This window comes from Parasteatoda tepidariorum, chromosome 12 (genome assembly GCF_982258835.1).
Source record: "Parasteatoda tepidariorum strain Cologne lab strain chromosome 12, Ptep-v5.0, whole genome shotgun sequence".
NCBI lineage: Eukaryota > Metazoa > Arthropoda > Arachnida > Araneae > Theridiidae > Parasteatoda > Parasteatoda tepidariorum.
The window spans coordinates 4,247,176-4,268,377 of record NC_141766.1 but is presented as its reverse complement, the minus strand read 5'-3'; the positions used below and the strand labels follow the sequence as shown (position 1 = coordinate 4,268,377).

At 30.4% G+C, this 21,202-nt stretch overlaps 1 protein-coding gene and 1 long non-coding RNA gene across 5 annotated transcripts in view; one reads left to right on the top strand and one right to left on the bottom strand.

Annotated features, from left to right (window-relative positions):
* The window catches only part of LOC122269199 (uncharacterized), a 206,745-nt gene that overhangs the window by 97,972 nt on the left and 87,571 nt on the right, over positions 1–21,202 (top strand). The window contains exon 1 of one of the 3 annotated variants that reach the window (XR_015430714.1): positions 14,312–14,444. The exons of the other annotated variants lie outside the window; for them this stretch is intronic. This is a non-coding gene — a long non-coding RNA (uncharacterized LOC122269199). Of the gene's footprint in view, positions 1–14,311; positions 14,445–21,202 lie in introns of those variants that run through there. 3 annotated transcript variants of the gene reach the window in all.
* Positions 1–21,202, bottom strand: part of LOC107453372 (uncharacterized) — a 404,700-nt gene that overhangs the window by 307,957 nt on the left and 75,541 nt on the right. For both annotated transcript variants that reach the window (XM_071188231.2, XM_087155622.1), the window contains exon 3: positions 726–786. The gene's annotated coding sequence lies outside the window, so the exon portion shown is untranslated. The remainder of the gene's footprint in view (positions 1–725; positions 787–21,202) is intronic.

Here is a 21,202-nt window from a genome sequence, read left to right as displayed (position 1 = left end):
ATCCGGAAAGCTAATTTATGTTGCATAAAATTTCTAGACTATCGTTTCCTCTTTTACTTATAAGCATATGAAAACAAAAAAATTCCCGTTTTGCATCTATCTTCTATATTCATCACCTAACTTGGGATCCCCAGATATTAATTTCACAGTCCTTAGCGACTACAATCTCTAACTTGAAACAAAATAATTTGGTTGGAAGCTGAACGATGAAACTCAAGAATTTTTCAATAACGTGATAGATAACTGCTACAACATAATCATTAAAAAAAAAAAAAAAAAAAAAAAAAAAAAAACTGTCAAAGAGTCTATAAAACTCCAGAATCTATCACCCGTTTCCTAACTTCGAGGCGAATTTGGCTCGAAGGCTACAAAGTGAAAGTATAAATTCAACACTTACGCAAGAACGTGATAGAGAGCTGGTATAACGTGGTCATAAAAGAACTGTCGCAGCGTCAAAAGAAATGACAATAGTTACAGTGAAAAATAAACAAATGTACAACTCTTAAACTTATAATAATATTATACAAGACGTTTGAATTTTTGAATACTTACAAAAACATTGAGATTACAATTGTATACTGCGCAGCGAAAATTACGAATTGCCAAAATATCTAGAAAAATTCTAATAGTTTTAAATATCACAATCTATAGTTTGGCTACCTATTTTACCCTGCCTATTTTACTATACTAAATCCAATGAAGTGTTTTGATTAAAACACACTTACCTATAGCAGTGCTCCACTTTATAACTTCAACTTTGTTATAAAACACATTTTTTTTCTTCACCTACAAACATAAAATCTGGTTAGTAAAATTCCGCATAATATATAAGCATGTATTAGTTAGTTTTTTTCAAAAAATAAATGAATAAATAAATTAAAAAAATAAATAAGAAATAAGAAAAATAAGTTTAAAAAAAAAAAAAATTAGAAAAATATGATAGTGAACCGTCCTTGGACCTAGCAATAAGTCCACTATAAACGATGGTTCATTGTAGCAAAAATCATTGAAAAAATACTTTTAGCAGTTTGTTCCTACAGTTTAGAAGTTTGTTTCGTTAAAAATGGTGATTTGTTCACTAACTTTAGGAGCTTTGTTCACTAACTAAGTATGCCAAATCTGCCAACAAAGTTATTAAGCTCCCTCTAACGGAAAATGATACGTTAAGTACAATGTTCTCCATTTAACGAAGTGGTTGTCATCCTATAACGATATTTTTAGATTTTCGTCATTTTTGAAGAAAAGTTGCTGCAACCAAGTTACCCTTCACTATGAACACCACTATAAATCTTACTTTTGTAACCATTCGTATTATTTAATATAGCGAAATGACTCCTTTAAAATGTGCATTACTTAATTTCTAATTCAAAGCGATGCAGCTTAAAAATTGGGTAGCATTCCTTTAGATACCTGGAAAAAAAAAGAGTCCGCTCTAAAAGAATTTCATTAAAAGCGTATGAAATAAAAATAGTTATCGAATAGGACCACTAAAAATGTTCACGACAATCGAGTATTCACTATAACATGCCCAATTTTATTTTTCCTTTTCATTTTATTCTCCTTTTTAATCTCTGTCGCTAAATGAGAATCCACAAATCAAATCGGGTATACATTGGATTTCCTATGTAAGAACCGGGAGGGTGAGAATAGGATTGAGTTGGATGAATCTTTTAGAAAAATGTGTATTTATCATTCGATGTGAATTCCTTGATATATTTGACCGTTTCCATACTTTTCGGCCACTCTTCATACATTTCCGGCCCTCTCTAAGTCTATGTAAAGAACTCCCCTTGCAACAAAATCTAGGGCAAAGCAGATTTGAGGAACAAAATAGCAAATTTGTTGAGAAAAAATTTACAAAATGGTAGTAAAATAATAATTGAATTACAGTCCAATCCTGCTATAAAGAACACTCGGTTATAGTAAAGTCTTATTCTTAATATATATAATTAACAATAATATATATTATTGTTAATTATATGTATTGATAATATATATATATTATTGTTAGTTATATATATTAACAATATATACATATATATTATTGTTAATTATATATATTATTATTATTAATTATATATAACTAACAATAACACGAAGTGGGTAATATGGTTTTATTGGTTCCGTCCAAATTACTATTTAATTAATGTATTATTTTCTTACGCTTATAGTGAGAAATTGAAAGTTTGTTGATAGTGGACTCAAATTTCCTGCTGGTATTGAATAAATGTTACACAATTTTTCGGTTAATGTGATAAATTAAAATGTATATAATTTTAACGTTTAATAAAAAATAACTTTATGAAAGAGTGTTTGAAAAAAGTTAACGCAAGTGTCTTCAAAACAGGACAACGAATGGGTTGTACACTAATTGCAACTCTCTGCAAAAATGACGCAAATCAAAAAAGTCCAAGAAATGACGAAAATTGCGCCTAAAAAATTTGCAATAGAGAGAAAACAATTTCGTTTTATTGAAAATATTTTTAATATTATTTAATGTTTGATTAACATTTTCGTCATAGAAAGAAATTAGGCCACTTCGATGTAAGGAGACTTTACATTTTTAGTTAACAATTTATGACCCAAATTATGTACTATTGTAATCTTTATTTCCAACAATACAATAGGCTAAAAAATATTTTTTCTGAGATTTTGGTTACAATGAACCATCGTTTAAAGCGGAATTATTGCTGGCACCGCCGATAGTTCACTGTAGCGGGATACGATTTATTAGGAATTTCTTTGAAACTAAGCTACTTCACTAACACATAAAAGCATAAATATCAAACTAATAGATATTGTGATGGCGTAGAAAATAATTTTTTTTCTAAATTACCAAGATTTAAGCATAAAATGTTTCTCAACTAACCTCTATATTTTACAAGGAGATTCTTCGATAAATCTGCGATTTCACATTTAATTTTTAGTAAAATAATTTCAGAATATGTTTATAGATCTCTACATAAAGAAAATCTAAACTCTAAAATAATTGTCTTGAAAAAATTTGTCTTAACCCCCTCAGGATTATGATCACATAAACGTAACTCATTGTATTATATATAAATAAACCGAGTCACACCAAACATCACGTGATCTTAATTAGGTACTCTGGCATTAGTACGTATATATACGTACTAATGCGAATTAGTACGTAATTCGATCGTATTAGTACGTTTTTATACTCTCCAGTGCACTAAGAGCCTGGAGGAGGCGCTTCTTCCACTAATTAATGCCTTATTTTTTGAGTTTTATCATTCTAACATTTATAATTAGTTCGAATACATGTTGTTAACTGCAGAGTTATCATATTTTAAACTAAAAATATTGAAGTATTTATGTTTTAATATAAACCGAAAATAATATGTATTCATTTAAAGTAAAGCCGCAACAATTCCTGAACCAGGGGGGTCACAGAGGGTCATCAACAGCGTAATGGTGGTCAGCATTGCATGAAATGCCATTCTAGACTATCTATCGATATGACGCTGGTTGAGCCGTTACTGAGGATTGATCCTTCATAAATACAGATCATTCTTTAACCAAATACATGATGTCCTGCGGATAACCAATTGATTTCAAAATCTCGGAAACAAAGGGTGATAGAGTAGTGGTATGTTTATTGTGAAAGCTATAAAAAATTTCATAACAAGTTTGGAATTTAGTTATAAAAATGTCAGCAGATGGTGCTGCAAAACATTGATGAACAGAACGATTAGTTCTACAGTTAAGACTAGAGATGTACAGGGTTCAGAATTTCCTTACCCGCTTTTTAACCAGGTACCCAGCCAATTTTACCCATTCTTGTAACACTTATTTATGTTCGCCACTACCACATTTAGAGTAATTATTCAAAAAAATATTTCGGAAATCTCGTCAGTTTTTTTATGATGAAATAAATAGTTTAAGCTAGACATACATCACACTCGCGCAGTGGACGAGTATTCCAAAGAATACTCGTGCGGTATTTCTTTGGAACAAGAAAATATGCCAGCTAAAAAAAGGTGTTCCATTTGGAGAAGATCATGCAATAAATAAAATTGGGTATCTGTAAATCTAAACTAAATTTTTACTAGAAACCGTATTTTTTGCTCCTTAGCTCAACAAATTCATTTTCCAAATAGTCTGATTAAAGTTCCTTTACTGTCTAGAATTCCATGGGAGGTTTCGGAGTTTTTATCTCCATGAAACGTAAATATGAGTGACAGAAAAATTGCTCTTTGATTAAGAAGTTACTTTAGAGTTAAACGGATCTTTAACATTAAAGACAACAAAAATCGCTGTATGAAATGAGTTCGAAAACCGATCATCTCCATCAAAACAAATTTTTCAAGAGAGAAAAAAAAATGAATAGTTAAGTAGCCGCTTAATATATAGAGAATTTTTTTTAAATTTTTGATATTAAAATATTGTTAATTACAAAATATTCTATTCCAATTATGCGATAATATCAAATAATAATATTTTAATTTAAAAAATAATTGGAACTATGAGATGACCGATTTTCGTACAAAACCTAAAAACGAATACTATACGCTATTTTTCAAAAACGAAAATGTTAATAATTCGCTATTTAGAAATGAAATAAAGACTTTAAGTCTTAGACTACATATACAAGAATATTTGTAAAGATTTAGAAATCTTCTGGATCCACATACAAATGATATTAGATTATAGTATCTAATTTATTATTTTGCTATTCTTCCTTGAAATTTTCACCTCTTATGAATGTATTTTCCTTCTTTGTTATAAATTCCAAACCCAGCTTAATTCCGAACCCCCATTACAAATCCGTATCTAAACTTTTACCGTTTTATGTGGTTACTCTCTTTCGTTTCTTGTACTAAAAAACTACTCTCTGAATCGCTCATTGTGTTTTACCACACAAGCATCAGCAAAACCTAAATTAAGTAATACAATTTCATACTGCTGACTGTATATTATTCCAAGAACTCCGGCATGCTTTTATTTATTTTTATTTTATAACAGTCGTTGAACAGCCGACCCAATTTAGAGTTTTACGACTACTAATGTTCAACTCCTTAGCCTTATAATTTTAAGCCCAATCCAGAAGACAAGGGAAATCCGGGATCAAATATTGGGAGAAATTTGCCTTCGTGGAGGACTTTTTTGATGGAACTAACCCGCATTTGCGTTACAAGGAATGAATACCACGAAGACATTCCACGGTTAGCCTGGCAGCAAGGGGACTCGTGATCCGCCTACCACTGAGGATATTTTACGTCAGCACTGCAGCCACAGGTAAAAGATTGAGTTTTCACCGGGTACCCGGACCCGGTACAAGACGGTAAAACATGAAAGGAGGTCGTCGTACCGTATCAAGAGGTTTAAACCAAGTATTTTTTAGTGTTTTTATTTATTTTTTATTTTTAAACGTACATTTCTGGTATTGGAATATTGCAGATTAGATTACAGTCCTATGGCATTTGTATTTTTCTCAAGAACTCTGTACAGCGTACCATCTTTTGGCAACTTTTAGAACTTAATTCTAAAATTTGCGCATAAAATTTTACAGTTTTCGCAACAGACATACCGTTTGTTTTATTCCTAAATCATTTATTATTTCCAATAATTTTAAATCAGTCAGTCCTCCGTTGGTATCAATCAGAGCTCAATCAATGAAAACAAAATTAATTTACAGTCACATTAGTAAATCAAAAAAAGTGACTAACATTTTTTATGAGACAGCTTGAAGAGCTTGAATAGGAAAAAAGCGAAAGAATCGTTGCTGCGATAAGAAAGCTCCCAGAAGCTGTTTATCTTCACTGTAGTTGGCCTCATATTCCCTAACCAGTTCTCGTGTCTCCCAATTAGTTTTGCTTTGCACAGATCTTAGGTACATGTCCTTCCTCTTTTAAGTTTACCATCGGTTGTCCAAATAAGTGCGATACTAGCTGGGCTATCCAGTTTCAGACGAAGGACATTTCATCTTCGCTCTAAAATTTCCTCAAGAAGGGGTGATATCCGCATTAGGCTTGCCACAGTGCTGACGTGAAATATTTTCAGAGGTAGATGAATCATGGGTTAGAAGCCCCTTGCCGTCAGACTAACCGTGGGAGGTTCTCGTGGTCTTCCTCTCCATGTAATGCAAAGGCGGGTTAGTTCCATCAAAAAGTCCTCCAGGAAGGCAAATTTCTCCCAATACTTTATCCAGGAGTTTCCTTGTCTTCTGGATTGAGTTCAAAATTGCAAGGCTATGGTGTTGAACATTAGTTACCCAAAAATTGGATCGGCTGTTCAACGTCGGTTATTAAATATGAAATATTAATATATCTTTACTTAAAATAGATTGTAGCCAGAAAATTTTTTAAATTATTCTTAAACATTTGTTCTGGAATGTGTTTTTCGGAAATTCCAACAGTCAGCCCTATACAAGAATATGAAGCAAACAACAGCTTTAGAAACACTTATTTTTGTGAAGATTTTTATGTTTGAAGCTCTCTAAAATTTTCGAAGGCTTACATCCTCGTTTTGCCTCCTTGTTTATTTACTATTGTTCCAAGATATGTGAAATAATCAATTCAACTTCTTCAGAATTCATTTAATTATTCAATTTTTTATTTATTCTCATGGTTTTTGTTTCATTCTTATTAATTTGAAGACCGAACTGATATGAATGTTTATTAAATTTCTCAGTTTTCTTTTCAAGATAGAGGATTCTAATTGAAATGATCAGTATAATCTAGGGTGGTGTTAAAAGTATATCTGATCCCCCTTTTTTCATTTTTGCTTGTGTTCTTCATTATCCAATCAATATCAATTATGAAACCGAGGTGGCTTAGGAGATAGAGCTTTCGCCTTCCAATGAGCTGAACCGGGCTCGAATCCCAGCAATGGCTGGTCGATACAAATTCTGCACCCGGCTTTCACCGAAAACAGTGCTGTCGTAAAATATAATCAGTAGTAGACGGATCATGAGCTAGAGTCCCCTTACCGTCAGGCTAACTTTGGGAGGTTTTGTGGTTTTCTTCTCCATGTAACGCAAACGCGGACTATTTAAATCAAAAAGTCCTACACGAAGGCAAATTTCTCTCAATGTTTTATCCATGAGTTCCCTTGTCTTTTGGATTGGGTTCAAAATTACAAGGCTACGGAGTTGAACATTAGTAGTCGTAAGTTGAAAAATTTGGGTTGGCTGCTCGATGACGGTTTTAAAATTAAAATAAAACATGCCATATCCTGGAGATTTTTGGAATAAACTTATAAATATGTCTTTGAATTGCAGCAGTAGTTGCTTACACATCCTTGTCTTACTCCAACAACAAAGGAGTATTCCATCTACTGGAATGCGTGCTTTACTTCCATCATAAAGGCTCTTAATAATATTAATACATTTTTCTGAGATTTTGTAATTTTTCAATATTTTCTTATCACGATCGATGTTTCCTTTATTCCATGTAAATTTTTTAATAATGATCTCTTTCAAAAATCTATTAAAGCCTCCCTATTATCCTAATATTATGACTAAAAGCTCGATTTGATTGCGTAAAACATCACCTTTGTACCTAACCTTAGTAAATTTTCAATGTAGATGTAAAGCTCAATAGGTAATCAGGGTGTTCTGTAAAGATCACCCTTAATATAAATTTTTGGAATCCTTATCAAAAAATAAAACATATGCTTATTGGGGATTTCAAGTTAATATTTATTTTATAAAAAAGAAAAACGCTATCGAAATCTGACAAATCACAGTGCAGGAAGGGACATGTAATAAACATCAAAACAGGTTTAATTGGAGGTTGAAACTTGAAGATATTTCTACTAATCATCTTTAAACTGCTTCCTCTTTTCTCTCTCAACCAAACCTGATTTGTTTACTACATTATCCGTTATTGGGATTTATCAGAGTAAGTATTAATTTGCGACCGCCAATGTGCATATGTTTTTGCTTACATTTTTGATAAGGAATCTATAATACGTATAGAGGTTTTAAGAATTTATACAAAACATCCAGAATTTTGTGCATATTATTTTAGATATATGTTAAGGTTACTAGAAATATCTATTTTCTCTTAGACTTCTTATATTTCCAGAATTCATCAAAAAAATTTCATCTTTTAGTTTACTTGTCCCTACTGCTATATGTATAAATATCATTAAATTAGCCACATATTTAAACCAAACTGGAATGAAATATTAATTTAACTTTTTCTTCTTCATATAAAGGTGCAAAATAAGGTCAAATTTCAGACCATAAGTTAATGAATTTTGCCTCCAAATCAGCGTAAAGATCCTTTGTGCAAATCTAATTGACTTATCAATTTTTCAAGTGATGACTGCGTGAACAAGAAAAATTTGGAGGTGATCCATTGCGAATATGTAATGGCCGATGGGGAACCGTTGGTTTGTTTGAATTTCAAGAAGCAAGTCACGAGTAAGGATAGAAGGCATGGATTGTTGTTGTCATAATGAAGTTTCCAATCGATTAAGACGTTGAGCCGGGACTTCCGCAGAGTGTCTTTTCCATTAAACGAACACTCCAATAACGACTTGAGTTTGAAAGTTCAGTCACACAGGTCACATTTTGTCAGTGTTAATCAATGATAATCTTTCAGAGTTGGACTATTTCTGAGCATTCAAAACACACTATGTATGATCGGTAGACTTAGCATTCCTATAAGCAATCATCACCAAAAACCGTTTCTATCATAAAAAGTTTTCACTGAGTTTTTCAAAAAAATTGATGGCAATCCATCGAACTCTTCTTTGTGGCTTGCCCATAAGACAAATATGATGGAAATGCCTGTCCTGATTTTTTTGAATGGGTGATCCAAACTCGTGTCAAATTTCGTCAGTGTTAATCAATGATAATCTTTCAGAGTTAGACTACTTCTGAGCATTCAAAAAACTCTATGTATGATCGGTAGAATTAGCATTCCTATAAACAATCATCACCAAAAGCCGTTTCTATCATAGAAAGTTTTCTCTGAGTTTCTCAAAAAAATTGATGGCGATCCATCGAACTCTTCTTTGTGGCTTGACCATTAGACAAATATGATGGAAATGCCTGTCCTGATTTTTTTGAATGGGTGATCCAAACTCATGTCAAATTTTGTCAGTGTTAATCAATGATAATCATCCAGAGTAGGACCTTTTCTGGGCATTTAAAAACTCTATCCATGATCGGTAGACTTTGCATTCCTATCAATAATCATCACCGAAAACAATCTCTATCATCGAAAGTTTTCACCGAGTTTCACCCAAAATTTGATGACAATCCATCGAACTCTTCCTTGGGGCTAGTCCATAAGACAAAAACGACGGAAATGCCTGTATTCTTTTCGAATGGCCTATCCAAACTATGGTTAGATAACTACTATGACTAGGTTACTATTCATTTCATCAGGAAGACATCCTAACAGTTTTTGCTAAACTAAATTACGCGATGTCGAAAGGAAAATTAACTTTGACAGATAAGTTATTCGAAAACTAATGCTAGCTGTTTTCATAATTCGGAGCTATGAAATATTGAAACCTAAATAATAATTTTTCTAAAAGAAACTTTACATCATTTTTCATTATAACAAATACAAAAGTACTTGTATAAAACATTATTTAACAGAAAAATTGTATTTTAAAGAAGTTAATTGAAAGAAAACTAAAGACTTGCAAACTTCTAACTAAGGAAATTAAGTTGAAGGTCTATAAAACAGTTATATTAGACTTAAAGTTACTAATGGCAGTGAAAAATGGACTAGATAGAGACAAATAAAGAAGAATTTAACCTATTAATCCTCAAAAGGAAAATTTTGAGTAAAATTTCCTATTTCTTCATTTCATTCTCAAGCTGTCCCGCTTTTTGAAGTTTATTATAATCCCACAAATTCTCTATGGAACTCAGATCAGGGAATGAAGCAGACCACTTTAGAGTATTTATTCCATTATCCTCCAGCCATTTTGCGTGAGGTATTGTCTTGTTGTAACAAAAACCATCAGGGTGAAGTGTTTTTACAGTTGGAAGTTTTTTTATTAATGATATCAATATATCGGGATGAATTAACAGTTCTCCCAATAACAAATAAGCACTTTTAACCTCTGGAAATTATTGCTCCATTAACTTAGCAGAATGTTTGGCCATCTATCTTTGCACCTAACTGTTATTTCTTGCTATAAAATTGTAAAGTTCTCCAACTTTATTCCAAACAATTTTCCAATTCTTGTTAAACTTTCATAAGTCCATTTAATTCGATCAGAATTTCATTTCGATGTCAAAAGAAGCACATGTTTCAACTATCCCACATTTTTAAGATGTCGAAAAACAATCCATTTATACTCAAGGGATGAGCCCTTTTTTATGTGCAACTAATGCTAATTGCTAAAACTCTGAGGATTTTCTTTTCATGCTAAGCACGATATTCTGCGCTTATTATTTGCTAAAAAATCAGAGGTTTTCTAGACCTTCTTTGAGCCCTTTCATTATTTTTAAACGTATTTTTTTATTATCCCAATTGTGTCGTAAACCCAAATTTGGGTATGCTGTTCAACGACGATTATAAAACAAAATCAATCATTTAAAGCTTGAATGAAGCTTGAATTAAAGCTTGAAGAATAATCCATCATTTAAAGCTTGGGTCTCAGCAGGCTATGAGATACGAAAGCATCTAAGATCTGTTAAAAAATCTCCTGCAACAGAAATCAGAAAAAAATTTATTCCCCCGTGTAATTAAAGGAAATCTTGAATTAGTTACCTTAGAGGCACATTGCGAACGGTAAGGGTTAAAAACCAAACACGAGAGAGTAGAGTATGCCCGAGTAGTGGGGTACAATTAGGTACCTCGATTGTGTCGAAATTAGTTTTGTTTCCGAGCGAACCAACTCAGAATTTCATTCTCCTAGTCGAGAAGAGGAACATACCATATTGTTGCTGATTAATTCACGGCGTCTGTGTAGATTAGTTTGTTTTACTATTTCTAATGCTTTTGTTTTTAAACTAGCTTTATTTATTGGTCATTACAGTTACAGTTTTATTATACGGTTACTGAAGATTTGTACCCCAAGAAACAATAAGGATATAGTCCGATAATGGCATTATTTTATTCGTTTCGAAAGCCTCTGCTCTCGGCGTAAGACCGGATTCTACACTTTCTTGATGTGTGTCTATGCTGGGCCCACAGAAGTTGCAGTGCAACGGAAGAAGAAGATAACTATATCAAAGGCTGAACAAAGGTTTCAGAGTGAGCTCCAGGACAAATTTTATAGCAAAATTTAATATTATTATTGTGCTCATTCCTTGTAGCACAAAAGCCTTATTTTTATATTTTTTAGAATTTTGAAGACACTTCATACAAAACAGTAGTTTTTATATAAATAGAATGAAATTCTCTGCCATTTTCTTTCAAAGAAACGCTATATTTTTGTAAGGAGTTTTCTTCGAGGCCCCCCTTGAGTATATGACATGTTAATTGCTTGCATAATTTTCTTGAATTGCCATATAAAACAGCTTTTCACTGCAATTCTAATATTTCTAAATTTCCTATGTATACCCTGTCCCACTGATGAGGTAAGTCCAGGAATGATACAACTCAATATCAAATCTGACAATTTCTAGATCGAACCTTCATCCCCAATTCACAAGAATAAAGAGAACAAAATAAAAGGACTAATTAAGAGACAAAATGGCTCATTGAATTTCTCTAAAATTAGTTCCATCTTAAACAAAACATTTAGATTATAGACGTGGGAAGAGAAAATCTCTGACAACTGCTGATACACAAACAATTCCTCAGAAAATTGGTTCCCATGAAGTCAGAATTTATTTTTGCCCCCCTGTTCCAAGTATTGTTTTCGTAGGCCTGCATCACTTGTTTAAATCATTAACAAATAAAAAATAAGTGTTCTTAATTTCCTTTTTAGTTTTTACTTTTTCTGATCGTTTTTTTTTTATGCTTATCTTCTTCAAAAGGGAGAAACAATCTGAAAGTGTTTGATTTCCCATGTCATGTATTAGCCGTTATTTGAGATTCTGTTAATGATTTTTATTTGTAAAACGTTTTTCAGATTATTTATTTAAATCCATTGTTGTTTTTAAAAGAAAGAAAAGTATTTTTACTCGGAATTTGGGTTATTATATTATGAACTTGTTTGTAGGTTTGGGAATATAGTTTTTGGTGTTAGAATAATAGTTTGGGTGTTTGGCGCTGAGAATAATAGTTTTAGGCGTTAAAAATTTCAACGCAGGATAAAAAAATTCAAATGAAAGAAATTCCAAACATCTATTCTGTTAACTTTTACATTTTTTGTGAAAGATATTTCCTGCTGGTTATAAAACAAAACGGAAAGGATCATGCCGATCTTGAAACGAAGATTAAACAAATTTCTGGAATTGTTTTCGGCAAAACAATGGGACAAATCGAAATTTTGAAAAAAACTATCACACAACAATTGAACCCCAAAAATAATTCTTGTACAGTGATAAAAATCAAAATGTTGGCAGAAAGCTTTAAAATTTTAAGTTATGAGAAACAATAGATTTTTTTCAGTTATGTAAGCAAACAATGCTTAACTACGTTGGGATTTTTGATATACCGAGCAATTAGAGCTTTTTTAATTAATTTTTCATAAAATCGCTAGATAATTCTTTAAAACAAAATAATTATACTATTAAATGAAATAACCCTGCTCCTGATATCAGAATTAATGCGTCACGGCGGCCCAACATTTACCTTTGTCATGCGGACAAATAATTACAGATATCTAATACCGGGTTCTGCAGATTGATTTCGGAATTTTTCCTCGATGCTGCATATTAATATAATGTTTTCCACTCTAGGGAACCAGCTTACTTCTGTAAATAATATAGCTTTAGACATTCAGTGACAAGTTATACATCAGTTAAGATTTGTTTGATTTAAAAGTTTGACCAACTTGAAATATTAAGTTTTGAGGAAATTGCTTTGGGAGTTTTCTGTGCGCAAATCGTGGCCCTTAATAGGCTATGCAAAACTTTAAAATTCAAGTGCTGCTTTGATTTTTTGATTCTTCGGTTTTTGTATTTAACTTTAAATTTATCAAAGGAAAAAATAAATAAAAACTTTTTCCGAATCTAAGAGCGCAGCATTTCTTTAAGAGTTAACTCATTTTTCTAGCACAAAAACACTTCACTGAATCTATGTCAACCCTTTGACGCAGATGCAACACCGGTGTTCCTTACGCACATACATATAAATATATATATATACATATAAATATATACATATACATATAAATATATATATATATATATATATATATATATATATATATATATATATATATATATATATATGTATGTATGTATGTATGTATGTATGTATGTATGTATGTATGTATGTATGTATGTATGTATGTATGTATGTATGTATGTATGTATGTATGTATGTATGTATGTATGTATGTATATATATATATATATATATATATATAGATATATATATATATATATATATATATATATATATATATATATATATATATATATATATATATATATATATATATATATATATATAAAGAGAGAGATTTTAACTCTCTTATCTCTAATTAGAGGAACAAATATATTTTGTTATTTTTTAATTAAAAACTATATAATAGTCTAAAAAAATTTGTTAGGTTAACGGAATTATATTTGTTCTGAAATATAAAATCCGGAAAAAATAGTTTGAAAAAAATATTTCATTTTTTCATTCATATTTAAAAAGTTATCATTAATTGATTTTGTAAACTAAAAAAATTTCAATGATGAATAACTGTTTCTCTTAGATCTAAATAACTGAAAGTAAGAGTAAGTTTAAAAAATTTTTGTTTGGAAGTGAGCTTTGTTTGGAAGATTTTACCTTTAACGCTGAAAAAGACATTGGTGTTTCATGTTGAATCTCATAATCATAAATTATTAAAATGCTAAATGTAATATTTTTCACTTATTTTGACCTAAATTAATACGAAGTAATGAAAAAAGTATGAAAAATATGTTTAAAAAAATTCTGCGCCAAACGGTTAATGATTCGTTTTACATGATTAATATGACCTATCAACTGATATTGGTTTGTCAAACTACTTTCTTCGTAAAATTAAATGAAGTTAATTAAAAGTATATTTAGTATTTTTCTCCATTATCTATCTCTACCTAAAGACTGAAAGTGGACAAAAGTTCATTTTTCTTTTTAAATTACTTGGTACTGTGCAACTAAAAGACAAAAAGTTTCGTCAATGCCTTGCAAATAGAGGTTAGTAAAATTTTACATCACAAATCCAAGCCCAAATAAATATTTTGTTTATTCTTACAATAATAAAACTTGGTTGAATTCAGCGATTTCGCCGATTTGTTGAAAATAGAAGATATTAATTTCCGTAATCTAAGTCAGAATATTTTTTTATTCTATTCATTCTGTTACTTTTCATAGTTTAAGTTGGTTGATTTGAGTGATTTCACCAATCCGTTTCATATAGAGGTAAGCAAAATGCTATATCACAAATCTAAGACCGAACATGTGTTTTCTTTTTATTTATTTATAATTTTTAAACTTGTTTCAATTCAGCGATTTTTCAGTGACCATTTCAAATAAATGTGAGTTACATTTTTTTCACAAATATAAACCCATATAAATGTTTTTGTATAAGAAGTTTATATTCATTAAAAACCCAAATTTGTTGAAGAACTTATTTTTAAAGCAACTATTTTCCAAATGTATCGGATTTTTACTTTTAACAATATAAAATTAATTAAAACCTAATAAAATGCTATTTTCTAAGAATTAATGAAAAAAAAGTGTTAAATTTTATTAAAAAAAATATCTGCAAGAAAGTTCATTGTTCGTAACTTTTATTAAAGATTAAATTAAAAAAAAAAACTATTTTAGAAGTCAATAGCTATCGTAATAAACTTTAAAACTATCTAAACATTTTTTTGTTCTAATTTAGGATATTTAATTATTTTTGCCCTTTTACCATATTTTATTGATTTTTGTAAAAAATATTGATATTTATAGAAGGAAGGGTGGATGAAATGTGATAATAAAGATTATTCTTTAACCTCTAACAAATAAAAATAAATTCGAAAATATCTATTTAGTTTTTACACACTTTATACTCATTCGAGAGTATACAAATTTGAAATATGCTGCGTATTTTAATATTTGAATATCAATATATTCAAAACTGAAAACTTTATCATCTTGTCAATTGGGGTAGGGCAAAATGGGGCTCAAACATAGTTCGTAAACAAAACATATACAGTTAGCATTTAAGCGCTTCATCATACTCATAGACATCTGCGCTCAAACCATGCACATTCACTACACTAGATCTATACTTTTCTTACATATCTTCTCGAAACCCCGCTTCCAATATATTGAGCAACATCTGATACAACTTTATCATTTTATAGCAATAGCTAATCCTATAGCTATTGAAAGATGCCATGCACACTCACTGCACTAGATCTATACTTTTCTTACATATCTTCCCGAAACCCATCATCCAATATATTGAGCAACATCAGGTACAACTTTATCTTTCAATAGCTATAGGATTAGCTATTGCTATAGGATTTCTGTTTATATGCCTTTAAGAAGCAATTGTCTACGTAGAAATATAATTAGATTTAAGCTTATCGGAGTTATTAAATACCATGGACAATTATAAAGGAAATATATTCCTTCCAAGTAACTTTTTGTTTTTGCTAAAAGACGATTCTGTTTCTTTCTTCCAGTTATTAAAACATCATTGAATCAAAAACATGTAACAATGAGAATTGATTTTAGGCTCTTTATCTTTGCTCGATTATGTCAGGTAAGCTTATTCAAAATCAACCTTAAGTGACGTCAACAGAAGTTTGTTACGGTTTGAAACGTGTTTCTATAAGTCTTAATAGAGCAAAAAATAGCAACTATAATATAATGATGCGTAAAGTAAGAGAGCGACTTAATATAGTATAGGGATAGATTATAAATATGGGAACACTTCTATACTAACTCTGTGTTAACACGTTAATATATATATGCTAATATGTGTTTTTTTAGCAGTAAATGTTTCGGAAGATTCCGTATGGCAAAACTGTTGACTCAATTTCAAAGATCATGCTTCAAGTATTTTGAAATTATGTTTTTTTTTTACCCAATGCAAAATTTGGATGGGCAAAAATAAGGAATTTATTTCTAGTTTAAGAAGCAGCAATTTTGAAATCATGCTATAGGATTGCGACATTTATTAAAAAATGCTTTTAAAATGATCGAGGTATTAAAACAGAAAAAGTTTTTAATTCCTACTTTCATTTTGATCGATGCAAATTTAGTATGAGTAAAAGGGATACCATTTCTTAAAGTTTCATACAAGATCTTGCAAATGGTGACAATAGTTCTGCCATGTACAACCTTCCAAAATATTTGTTTACTGAAAGAAAGACGGTTTATGTTAGTATAGTATTTCTGTCCAACCCCTGTGTTGTTGCTGTTTATGTCACTTGTCAATCATCAAGCCTGCTTGAAATCAAGAGAATATTTAAGGCGGAGGGTGCGTTTCTTGTTTTTTCAGGGGCGTCATTTATGGCCAAGAATAAGACTTCGGACGCACACACGTCACATCCACTTTTACACGGGGGACGCAATCATACTCCATTCATCCATTATCTACAGATCGTAATTTTGACCTCAACCAATTCAGTACCCAGGGGTACTGGATTTGTTAAGGGAAATTGGAAGCCTTTGAGACCCCTCCAGATTTAACACGCACCAATCACCATTTAATACAAGGGGATTTCTGAGCCGGCGGGATTCGAGATCCCATCCTATTATCCAGGATGTCCCGGCCCCACACCTTGTAATAACGTAAAACAGCAGCGTATTCGAAATTATCTATCTATTTATATATATATGTGCACTAAAATTCCAATGCATCGAGGGAATTGCGTGATTGGGACTATTCTTGGCTATCATGTATTGTTCAGGATTATTTGCATCAATTTAAGTGCCGAATGATACAATAAAATCATTCGGAACTTAGCAAATAATATTATAAAAACTTAAAATGGTCTTTATTCAAGCATTTCAGCTTTGTGTATGACTGTTCAGTGTTAAATAATACAGATTTATGTATCTTTTTTAAATCCCTACGAAGAACAGGTATTAGGCTAGTCTGCTATAGAATGAAAAATAATTTTCTTTTATAAACAATTCATTAAAAATATCTCAGTTTAAATTTTATCTAAGTGCATTTAAATATTCTAGATAAATGTGTCTGTAGAAGGAAAATTCTATTAAAATATTTTTTGTGCATTTTAGAAATCTCAAATTTTAAGAAATATTTTCACTGTTAGGAATGAAATTTAAACAAATATGACATATATATAAAGCCCGTTTAGGAAATAGAAGAAAAAGAGCAACAAAAATTGGTGCGATAGTACTTTTAAAACAGACTTTTACAGAATCTTAAAAGCATTACGTGTATATATTAATGCGCATGTTTTCTATGGGGTGCAACATAGTCTAGGTGTCAAGTCATTATGGGAAAGATAACACCACTCAGCAAACAATGCACTCGAAAGTTTCAATAGAAGATGGTTGACAGTCTGAAAATCGTAGGCCAGGCATATTTCACACAAAATCTATCGGATTTAAATCTCATGAAGAGCTGGTTATATGAAACGGTCTTCAGATTGCAACCAGTCGTTTATGATGTTCGTCCGGGGAGGATCAAATTCTGGGCCCCTAAATAAACGCTATTCCAGAATGAAATTCTGATAAATTGTGATTCCGAGCATGCAGATTTGTTCTAAAATAGTGAATAGTCTTGCACAATAGTTTTCAATGATGTTACCTAGGTGATAATGGGATGTTCTCCATTTGAAGGTCTGACATAAATCAGATTGCAAGCTAAACCTGGACTCGTCAGAGAACAACACAGACGCCCACAGAATAGAAGCCCGGATTGCATGTTTTCTACATTATACTAAACACCAACGGCAGTAAGTTATAGCGAGTGGAACACACTTGACAGATCTGCGAGTATATTAACTAGAAATGGCAAATCTTTTTCAGTGCCAATTAAATTACGGGTTATTATTTTTAATACACAGTGTAGCACATGTTACATTTCTTTTTAAAAAATAATTTATAAGCAACTGCTTCGATTTCAAATCATTGTGTAACTATATTTGCTGTTTAGTTATTAACATTCTTTAAATTTAAAAGAAGGTGGTTTCTTACAATCGGTTATGTAGAATTCATTGATGAAAACACCTGCTTACAATACAGCAAGATTACTTAGATCGAAAATTTTTTTAAATTTGTAATTCAGTCTCGGTTCCCGCTTTAGAACTCAACGAATTCACACACTTCCCAAGAAAAAGCCAGTCTCTCTGATGACATGGATAAGTTCGTGTGGGCTGAAGAAAAGATTACCGTAAACCGGGGCGAGTCTACCCATCCAGGGGCGAGTCTACCCATTTTAGTTTTATTTAATTTTCACTATTTTAAATTGCAAATAAAAAATTTTTTACCGACGGAGGACTTAGTTCAGACTCTAAGGAAGATGGCGTTGTAGTAGTTCGATCCGTTTTTATTTATTTGGCGTCCTTTTAACCGATCTGTTCAAACGTCTTTTGAGAGATTTGTATTGAAAATCAGCCAACTTTTAGTTGGTGCTCCGTAAGTATATTATTATTATTACTATTTTCACTTTGGTTAAGTGATAAACTTATCTAAGACTAAGATTACATTAATTTTATATGAAAAAAAACAAGAAGAATGTAAGTTTTGCTGTGGTAAACAAAAAGCCAGAATTCGCGGGGCGAGTCTACCCATTCGTATTTAGTTTTAATAAAGGATAATAATATAATTTAGAACTTTGTTTATATTAAAATTAAGTCATTTTAAATGAATTTGAGTATATTATTTTAATTCTGCATTGATAAATTTATCATTAATAAGACAATTTATAGGTTAAATATAAATGTAAATACAAAATATGTTTATTTTACCTATTTTTTCAATTTTTATATTATAAGATTCTTATATTTCAATTTTTATATTACGAGAGCTCATTCAACGAGAAAACATTGTAAGAAAAATCACACCTCCCAAAAGAATGGGAAAAGGATTTTTCATGATTCCCAATGTTTGAATTTTGATTTTGTTAATAATCTTTAATTATTATTATTTATTAATTATTTAATTGTGAATTTATATTAATTTTAATTTATTTTTATCAACAATAATCAGAAAAAAATGTTATTTTATAATGTTAATGATTATAAAAACAGAACTGTGATCTAAATGTGATAATCGATCAAATACTCAATTTGTGTTATTTTATGAATAAAAAAATGGAATATATAATAAAGTTGTGAATTTTACTTCATAAATATCCTATATAGTAACTAAAATAACAATTTAATAGTAAAATTTGATTATTTACAATGTTAACATTCATTTTAGTAGAATGGGTAGACTCGCCCCATACGAGAGATTTGTCAGCAGTTCTATAAAAATATACAGTAACAGCGTAACTGTTAATATTTTCTAAAATCGATATCACAGCTTTAAAGAGGGATAAATAGCGATTCCGAAACACTTATTAAAAGCCTTTTTTCTTTAATATTTACAAAAGTTTGACCACTTGAAAGTTGACAAACTGAAAAAATGGGTAGACTCGCCCCGGTTTACGGTATATATTTTTTTTTTCCGGTTTTTTAAATAAAATTTCATTTTTTTTTATATATATATATATAAACTGTTGTTTGTTATTTTTTTACTTATTATTCTTCCCCCTTTTTTTTCATATGTCTATAATTTTTCTTTGTTTTATTCTTCATTTTGAACCTATATATATATATATATATATATATATATATATATATATATATATATATATATATATATATATATATATATATATATATAAATAAATAGATACAAGAAAACACGAAGAACGTTAAGAAAAACAATAAGTTTCATTTATTGCGCTTAAGCTGCAAGTAAACAGAACCCATTAGATAAGTTCAAAATGAAGAATAAAACAAAGAAAAATTAAAGATATATGAAAAAAGGGGGAAATAATAAGTAAAAAAAATAACAAACAACAGTTTTAAAAAGAAAAAAGAAAAAAAAGGAAGAAAAAAAGGATGAAATTTTATTTAAAAAACCGGAAAAAAAACTTTTTTTTTTTATTTATAAAATAGCGTTACCCTTCCATGATTTAATTCACACCAAACTTTATAACAAATACAAAAAAAGAGAGTACACATTAATATTGAAATTAATATATATATATATATATAGATATGGATATGGATAACTATATAATTATATGTATTGCTTTGAACTTGTTTTCTTAAGAAATTTAAAAGAGATTTTGAAAGGGAATTTTAATTTATTCTAGTTATCCATCTTATTCGACGCATTCATTGGGAAATATCGAATGCCTCTTACGGCCTTATCTTTATTAAATCGTAGCTTAAAATTGATATCTTTAATAATTTATAATTTTAAGACTTAGTTGTTTTCTCATGAAGAGCCATATTTCAATAGAAATATTTCCGGTGTTAATGTGAAAACATTTCTTGGAAGCTATAACCATAATAACATTTCCCAAAAGTTCTCTATAGTTGATCTTGATGCGGAGAAATCACTATCTTTAAATTTTCCTTTATGAAGGATGTTCAATTAAATAAATGAATATCTTGTATCCGATTCCTTTTAAAAATTCTTGTATTTGAGTCGGAATACGCAGAAATTCATGACTTCCTCGTGTCATTTATTGCTTGAATAACAGCGGCTATTTTGTTCATCCCAGAATGCCCTCATAGGGGAAACTATTCATTTCAAGGAATCAGAGGATAAATTCTTTGTCGTTTATAGAAATTGTTTGTCTTTTCCACAAATATTTTTGATGTTACAAACCGGCACGATTAGAACCTTTGGTGGAAACCCAATTCAATTTCAAAAAATATTGTTGCACCGAGTTAAGCTTTTTACCATCTTTTTTTATATTTCATGAATTTTCGCGGAATTATAGTTCACTTGAAATTCTTCAATCAATGATTCTTTTAATTTAGCAAATAAGAGCTGTGATGGCTCAGGGGATAGAGCTTTCGCCTTCCAATGAGACCTACGAACTGCTTACAAACAATAATGGTCAAAATAACTGTAGAATTTACTACCAATTTAAGTATGAGAAAAACGGAGGAAGCTATTTCGATAATGTAAATATTTAG